General features: G+C 35.6%; 1 long non-coding RNA gene across 1 annotated transcript; it reads right to left on the minus strand.

Annotated features, from left to right (window-relative positions):
* Positions 1 to 4,513: 4,513 nt before the first annotated feature.
* Positions 4,514 to 8,595, minus strand: LOC118598867. Its single transcript, XR_004948061.1, has 2 exons — positions 7,472 to 8,595; positions 4,514 to 6,091 (listed from the first exon to the last, which is right to left on the minus strand). It is a non-coding gene; the product is annotated as an uncharacterized LOC118598867 (long non-coding RNA).
* Between the last annotated feature and the right edge of the window lie 747 nt (positions 8,596 to 9,342).

The following is a 9,342-nucleotide window of genomic DNA, read 5'->3' on the forward strand; positions in this document are numbered from 1 at the left end:
AGCTGGGATTGTGTGTCTCTCCTTATGAAAGGCCTTATCAGAGTGGCCTTCCAGTAAAAGCAGTCGAGAGAAGATCATTTAGTGAGCAAGCGTGTCAAAGGAGAAAGGCATCAGCACTCATTTACGTGTGCGAGTGAACGATAATGGGCGTGTCTCACTAAATGTATTCTAAGTATAAAGTTTGTTTAGATGCTAGGCATAAAACTATTTGTAATAATGAACAAGAATATTTCATGAATGCCAGAGTGTCTGCCTGTCTAAGAGTGTGAGTGAGTGTGTCTTTCTGTCCTGGAATGTACAGCCCCTTCCTCTAAACAGGAAAAGAGTACAGTTAATAGTTTCACCACCCTTTCCCCTTCTACATGACTGTGGCCAGACTACAGAAACTTCAACTGTGGGCAAATGTTATCCTCATCTTGAACTCCTTTCAAAATAACAGCTCAGAAATATTTCACTTCCTAGGTTTTCCCCTGAAAATACTTCATAAAAAGTATATGAAACAAGACATAAAACACCACAGTTGATTTACTTTAACAGCTTTTTGCTTCATTACATGAAACCATGAATTAAAACTGGGGAAAAAAATCAAACATAACTGTGGGGTAAATGCAGGAAATTTTGAAATTCTTTCATAAGAAGACACAAAACATGAAAATGTAAAACTTGTGCAAAAACTTCTTAGGATCTTTTAACTCTGTGCAATAGTGAAGTAACATAAAATAGACTAATTTATTAAAATGATTTGATTAACGACCTACTTCCGCATTCATTTCTTGACAGCTCAATCCTTTCCAGTTGTGGCAGCGGACCATTGTTCACATGGAAATATTAGGCGCATTATTCGTCTTTCTTGCAAAATACATTAGCGCTTTGTGAGTACTTGCTGTTTTAGGAAGCCGAACTTTGAATTTTTAGATGTAATTTCTATGCACACAATGACAAACTAACATACAATGTAAGAAAACAGCAAAATTAGACAATACCAGGAATAGTACTTATTTTAAACTAGACATGCATTACGCAGCTCCATGCATAGAGACCATTGATTAGTTCAGATGTTGAAAATACATTTTGGTATACTAAAACATAACTTTATTAAATTTAAAACATAATTTCCTTTAATCAATATTTTTTAGAATACGGGGGCAGAAGACTTTGGAAGGGTGGCAAAGGATGGAAGGCCATTACAAATGATAGAATCAAAAATATGTATTTCAAACTGTTTTATTTGCTCAATGCTTAGTTGTGTTGCTTTTTCATCACCATTTAATTTGATATTGATGATTTCTTAATCCTTGTCAACATAGATACTAAAATTGGCTCAAAAATTGGGGAGGCAATTGGAGGTGGCAACATTTTTAATGGGGGGGCAGCTGCCTCGCTCTGCCCCCTGTAGCTCTGGCCCTGGTGTGTGTGTGTGTTTTTTTAATCAGATGAATAAGGGACATTTAAACTTTTTTTATTTTACATAACTAATTTTAAGATGAGAAAGCATTAGGAAACATTATAATAAACTCATTTTAATAGTTTAAGTAAAACTGTTAGATCAGGGGTCTGCAACTTGATGATCAGCAGCAACAATATTCTCTACAATATGCCTCTAAGGATAAAAAAAGTAAATACATAATATGTTTGTTTTAGTTTTGGTTTATTTCTTTAAGTTAATTAAGTTTTATTACTTATGTTTTGATTTTTAACAGGTCAGTTAACTGAGCAAAATTATGGTAAATTGTTTAATCTACTGCCCATCCATCCATTCATCCATCTATCTATTTTGTTGGAAAATGTCATGTTTTACTTGGCTTTCTTGCATTTTTAATTCAAGTAAATCTTCTGCATCAAAAGGATCTCATTTGACTTAGGGAGTATTTTATTTTGAAAAGACTTGGATGTGCTGCTGACAAAAAAAAGAAGCTAAAGCTTCTATTTTTAGAAAAATAAAATCATGTTATCATGTAATAGTTGTAAATATTAAAAAGCTACATGTTATAAATAAATGGCTATATGGTTAAAAAAACAAAAATAAAGTGTGTTATTCTAAACATAAATGGGCCTTTGTGGGCTCTTCCAGTGTTAAAGGTTGCAGACACCTGGTCTGTTGGTTCTATTGTCAAAAATCAAAACTTTCCTCAGATTTTTTGTGGATTTAGTGAAATAAATGAGAAGAAATACCAACGCAGTTTTACTACGGCTGGTTAAATGTTTATAGGAATGCAGCGAGATCATTTCAATATCAAAGGCATATGTTCTCCTCATTTGCATTAAAGGGAGAGAGGGGTGGGAGCACATTTGGAGGGAAGAGGAGGTCCTTATCTCAATCAATCAAGACATGTTAGCTGTGCAAAAATCACATAATTAAAAAAATGCATAAATATCACAAAAATATTCAATTATGATTTGTTTTCATCCCTTAGCCTTCCCTCTTTTCATTATGCTGTGACAGTGAAGGGGAAAAATGATTAAATATTTATTGATGAAAAAGCCAAGAAATTCCCCTCTCACTTGGGCTGCAGAGATGAAACTGAAAAGACAGTAAGATGGAGAAATATGCTGAAGGTGTCAAGTCTGCTGCTTGAATCTGCTAATTTTCAGATGCAGCCACATCAAGCAGGTTGTTTTTCTTTTTTTTTTTTTTTTCGGGGACGGGTTGCGCAGGAGCTTGCATATTCATGGTCTGCCTGTTAGGAGAACCTGACACTGAGCCTCTTCTGTGGCTCCCCCCTCCACTCCTCCACCCAGCTTTTCTGCGCTGAATGGCTTTAGAGCCCAAACCCTTCATCAAGTGACCGGCTGACACCATCCGGCTGTAAAAGTGACAGCCACTGAGCCTCGCCCGGATAATAAACTAGACTTGATAAAGCGCCGAAAATAGAGATCAGGTCCTGTCACTGTGCACGATTACTGTATAAAAGCACACATCAACCCCACTAGCACAGAGCATCACTTGGATCCCTTCCCTTCTCTCCTTTGACTGGGTGTTGACCCGCTTCACCACTCTGTGAAGGAACATGTGCAAGAAGCACCAGGATGAACTAGGCAAGCCCAGCTATAGATTTAGGACCAACTTTGCTAGTTATACAGTCAATATAATATCGAAATGCATGGGAATAATTCTACTCATGCAAGGACAAGTACCTCCATAAGTCTTAAGGATTAATCAAACAACTGTATTTTTTGCTGCTCTGAAAGTTTTCATTGATAGCTTATCCCCCTGTGGCTCAGTGCAACAGAAAGAAAAAAATGTTTGATGGAAGATTAATCAGAATATCTAACACTTCAGCTGGGAGCTTTTCACTCTGAAACAAACCACTGGCATCTTTGTGTGTTTTTTCATCTGAAAAAAAGGGCAAATTTTGAGTGTTATCAATCCTCCTCCCACACTGTACGACTGCTGTGTTCCCCCCTCCCTCTAACCCCACCCTCTGCAGCAGCTGTACATGAAGTGCTCCTGCACGGTCCCTGTGGAGTCTCCTGTGTCAGTACATTACCTTAGAAGTGTAGGCATCGATTGTGGGGACTCTGTGATACACATTCACATGCAGTACAAACACAATTGATCTTCATCGGGGCATTAGGGGGGTTGTGGATAGGGGTAAACTGAGAAAAAAAAAGACATGCACACATGTAACAGATCACAAGGTCTTCTTGTGGAATATGAATTAAGTGGAAGGAACAAAACAGCCTCCTGATAAGAATGTGACCTGCAGCAATGTTTCCCATGAGCCAGCTGTGGAGTACTCAACGTTATCTGTGATCCACTAAAGGCTCAGCGGAGCGCCGCAGAAATGTCCCGTCATTACGGTGGCCCTGAAGTGCAAATCACACCAACAACTCACTCAAGGCAAAAACCTATTATAGATCACAACAACAGTTTAAAAAGCAAATAGTAAAAAAAAACATGACGTTTTAGAAAATTAAAAAAAATGAAATTAAATAAAAATGAAACAGAAAATAAAAGTGAAATCAGGTACTATGGGACATCGCTGATTGGATGATAAAGTTGACATTTTTTCAAATGCCTCACCATGCTTAGACAAATTTTAGAATTAGTACAGAGCATATCCAGTATTACTTCATGGAACCACCCAATGTCCTGTACCTTTTTATACTGTTTCATAAAAAGAAGAAAAAAAACTTTGGAAAACAAAAATAATTTCCAGAAATCAAAAAGAAATGTTAAATAACAAAACACAATAAGACAAAAAGTAGGTATTATGGGGCATCGCTGATTGGATGATGATGTTAGTCCATTGTTTCAACTGAAAGTTATTTTACATGAAACAATACTAGATATGTGTGTACTAATAATAAAACGTTTTAAATGAAAGATTATCATCCAATAAGCAATGTTCCATAATACCTACTTTTTATGTACAATATTTTAAACATTTTATTTTAGTTTTTTGGAAATTGCTTTTTTATTTATATTTCATTTAATTCCTTTTGAAACTACGGTTTGGTTTCTGAAATTTTGTTTTGACTTTAAAATTGTAATATGCTTTTTTTTTTTTTTTTATTAGTGCTTCTACTGCATTTTTAGTTGTCATTGTAATCTTCTATAGGTTTTTGCATTAAGTGATTTGCTGGTGTAATTTGCACTTCAGGGCCAACCTGTTATAAGTGTAAAATAACAACAAATATTGAGCAAATGTTTGTAAAGCTGTTAGTATGATGCTGGTCTTATGATGACATTTAAGGCTAAATTCTAATAAGTAGTCCTTAAATTGTAAAAATAAGATTGTCATCAAATCGAACAGAAACAGCTATTTTTAACTTAATTTAAAGCAAAGCACTGAAAGTACTTGACATTTTCATTTAGTTTGAGAGTTTAGTGAGAAATCTGAAGTGTGGAGGCTGCACCTCGTCACCAGGTAAAGCTGACATGCTCCTCAAGCCTCTTCAGGAGAAGCCAAAAAGAAATTGAAAAAGGGAAAAAAGTGTAAGAAAGAAAAAACACATAAGAAAACCCAAAAGCAACAGATGATTAGCCCACATTTTTAAAGAAAGAAATAGGGTATCATTAAGCTTAAATGAATAATTTTTCTCAGATGTGGATGCATGCTCACTCAATCGGTTTGAAACAAAAACAATTGAGTTGTACAGAGAAGAGCTCTAGTAAAAGTAATCACAAATGCCAAGCACTTCAAGCAAAAGCAGCTTATTTACTCTAACATAAATAAAAATATTCTCTTTAAAAACAAAACAGAGTAATAGAGAGAATGTGGTGGAATCTTAATAAAAAAAGACTGATGAATCAATTGCATCTTTTTACCCTTTACCGATTAGAAGTGCTTTATTTTCTGACATTAAAAACCAAACTTGTCTTTAAAATTATTTTCTACCTTTCAGTTTGTACCCTTGAGCTTCACACACACATTAAATGCGTAAATTCCAAACACTTCTTTTATATTAAGATAAACTCTGAATGTAAATGAATGAGTGAAAAAGTCATTCTTGGTCTATTTAAACCCTCCCCTGCAGGCAGCAGTATTTACGAGGAAACGGTCATCATTTAGTCTCTGTTGCGGATCAAAATGTCAAGCTCCACCGAGAATCTGAGCTGTGCTGTGAGGGCCAAAAGAGCAGTTTCAGAGCCTCAGGACCTCCGAGTGAAAAAAAAAAAAAATGTAATTTGCACATACCCAAATATGACTAATTGACCTGAAATGTAGCCTGTGTGCAGAAACTCTGAGATCAATACAAGAAGCAAAAAGCTTGAAGGAGCTTTTCAAAGGATCACTTTAATGTCTTTTTGAGTTACGCTGTGCTGATCAACAAGTCATGAAAGGTCATTTAAGTTAAATGAACGTGAGGAATTGTCACCAAGCAGTCACTGACAGCCTCTGCAGTGCATTCAAATATTCATTGTGACAGAATTTACCCATCGTGTGCTTTCTACAGTTGTTTATAGTGGGCTGAATCAATATGCAGTTTCGCCGGTCCTGATTGGAGTCGCAGCAGCTTTTGTGTAAGATTCCCCGACCTGTTTTAGTTTGATCCGCCAACGGTTTCACCGCTCATCCAGGTGTCTCAAAGGTAACGATAAGGACAGAGGCTCTCCAGGTGTGACAGCTCCGAGGTGATCTTTGACCTGAGAGGAAGACGGAACAACATCAATGGTAATTCCCCTTCAAACACATTAACTGGGATGAACTAGGTCCCTTTGAGCCCCTTTGAGTGGACTTGCATTGATCCACAAATCCATGAATAAATTTAGTGCTAATTGATTTTTTTCTTCCTCTTCAGAAAATATACCACTAATTCAGTGTATGGTCATTGAATGCATCGCATGGTGCAGCCGCCTCCTTCTCCTTAGGAATTTTAAGACAATCTTACCAGGACTCAGACAGGCCTCCTTCTGTCTGGATGTTTTAAAGAAAAAATAAATTAAATCCTAATTCAACAAACACAAAAAAAAATAATTAAAACTACTAAAGCAATAGTATTTCTAGTATTAGTATCTTTTATTTGCTTGTGTGCTATCATTGAAGGTAAAATGCTGTCAAAATGTGTTGATAATAGTTAGACGTTTACATCCAGGCAGCTGGCAAATATTTTCTTTCCATTAATTCATAGAATAATATATTATTTTTTATTTTGAACATAGTTTAGCTAACCATGAAACTGATTTCTATTAGATCCAAATATTTTTTTAGTTTTTAAAACCAATAAAATACTAAATTGGGTTTGTGTTCTTCAATTTTATCCCGGAAAACCTGTAATGTTTTTTCAAACACATAAAATATAATCCATTGTCTTTAATTATCTTCCTTTTCCAATTTATTTTGAAGGCATTTTTCAAATAAACTTCAATTCATTTCTGTGAAGTTCTGAGGTTTTTTTACATGTGCCTTTTTAGTGTTATATATTACATTTTATCATCAAAACAATTGAAAATTTAGATCATTTACTGTAAAAAATAATAAAAATATTTCAACCTGTCAAATGAACAGTCATGCTGCTTATTTCACAGCCAACTAGAAGGTGTTGCGCTGATGATCTGCAGATTTAAGTCATGTACTGCCACCTACTGGTGAAGATGTTTAAAAATATGTTCAGATGAGCAGTGATTTTAAGAGACACCTTCAGTAAATGAAGCCTCCATTTCACTTCTGATTTTAATAACGAATAAATAAAAATACACTTAAATTCAAATGATGGTTAAATAGTTTGAGATTGCTCATGTGCGTCCCTTTAGGGGCCACATTTAAAGGCCATATTTTGGAGGTTTTGAAGGGTAAAAAAAATAAAAAAATAGATCCTTTTATGGCTTGTCAGAACTCTTTACTTTCTTTTGCTTTAATAAATAAATGAGAAGCCCACAGAACATCTGGGCATAGCAAGTATAAAGCAGACTTGACATTGGCGTGTTTGGAACATCTGGGACGCCCCAGAGACAGAATCGAAGACCCGTGCAGCCTTGGACTCTGTCGATGCCAAACAAACACAGCGAGCTCATGAACAGCAATACCTTTTCAGCCATCATCATCATTGTCTTCAGCGATTGTGTTTGTTAGTCGTTCTGTATAATGTGTCATGCGTTCTCCTCATCCTGTAAAGCAGTAAACAAAGCAGTTTTTCAGCTTAACCAAACAAATTTTTATTTTATCAAGAGATAAAATGAATGAAATTTTAAAAAAAGTGTAACTCTAGCCGAGAAATTTAACCCATCTGACTGAAATCGACTCTAGCAATAACTATGAGAGCCGCGCTGCAATCTCCATGACTTCAGCGTTGTTTGGAGCGAGCCAGCCAACTGCATAACCCTAATTAGTCAAGCTGTATTCGTTCAAGTGATTACAATGCCCCACACAGTAGTGAAGAGAAGCATCTGTCACTTAGACTCAAATGATTTCTCAATCTTTCCATTGGCTGGAATGGATTTATTATAGTCCCTGACTTTAATGTGGGTCTGTTTTAAAAAAATACAATAAGCTGACCTGAACTCTGAACATAGCACTTAATTAGAGTGTTAGAAAGGCATACATTTAAAAAAAAAGATCTCTTAAGATCTTCACATAAAAATAAATAAAACTAGGATTATTCCTTTTTTAAATGCTCAACATGTACTCATTAATGTTTAGGATTAGAAAATACAGAAGAAGAAAAATGTAAAAAGAGTAGCTCTTCATTCTTATGTTAAAATGAAAACTACTTTTTTCCATTTCTCCCCCAGACTTTTGAGTTTCATTGTGTTTGCCATTTCAGAATCTCCTCAAGGCCACACATCTGCTACTCCTCAGCATACACAACTGGGAAAAAAATCCCAGGATGTCACTTTTGTGAACTAGCCGCTCGGAGAGGAGGGCAAATGATGCAACCATCAGAAGAAAGCGGGGGAGATTCTGGGTGATGAACCCGGGGGCCTTTACGAGGGGCAGGTTTTGAAGATACTGCCCACACCTCGGCAGATGTGCCTCAGTGTCACTCTGCATCTCCAACTGAATGAATCACCAGACAGATGTTTAACGTCAAGGCTGGCTCGTCATGCCAGGAAAACACATTCGAGCACATGCCAGACTTGGCGCGTACACACACATGCACACAATTAATAACCAGTAGAGTGGCTCCACAGCGAGTCCGACTGAATCAATGATATTTAACCTAATATGACTTGGAACAAAAAAATGATAAAAGAGACTAATAAAATATCTAAAAAGAGAATAAAGATAAAAAGTGAGAAAAAAAGAAGCTCTTTGAAGAGAAAACAATGATGTGATTTGCACAACACAGAAAAATATGCTTTCCTTAAAGTTATGGAGTCTCTTGAAAAGTTCCTACAGAATAATTAGGGTTCGGGTTTGGCTGTCTGTCGGTGCCATCTGTGGGATGAATGCCAAAAACAGAAACATTTTGTGGAAAAAACTTTCATTTTTTACACAAGATTGTCTGTCATCTTCATTGAAAGCAATTCATTTCTTGTAAAAGACACGTCTTTGACCCTTTTTTGTCTTTAATCAGGTGAAAATGCACACTAAAACTCCAAAGTTAGAAGTAACTTTGAGTTGTTTTTGATGCAAAGCTGAGGTTAAAAATTGACTGACATTTTTCTGGGTTAATTTAGCTCAGAAAATGTTAGCAAAAATTAAAATAAAAACATAATTTGGGATAAAATGAAATTATTGTCACCTAAAAAAATAGTTTTTGCTTGAAAAGTAATCTAAAATATAACATGAATAAAATAATTGAGTGACCAAAGAAAGTGTTTTAAGAGTGTGTTAACCGTTTCATCCTGAACTGTATTTCAAAATATTAAATAAAAAAGATTGTTTTGTTTTTTTTCCATGCAAGGTGATTGAGAGGATTCATGGTGAAAGGGTTAAAATGCACTGAGAACTATTT

This window comes from Oryzias melastigma, linkage group LG1, assembly GCF_002922805.2.
Source record: "Oryzias melastigma strain HK-1 linkage group LG1, ASM292280v2, whole genome shotgun sequence".
NCBI classification, from domain to species: Eukaryota; Metazoa; Chordata; class Actinopteri; order Beloniformes; family Adrianichthyidae; genus Oryzias; species Oryzias melastigma.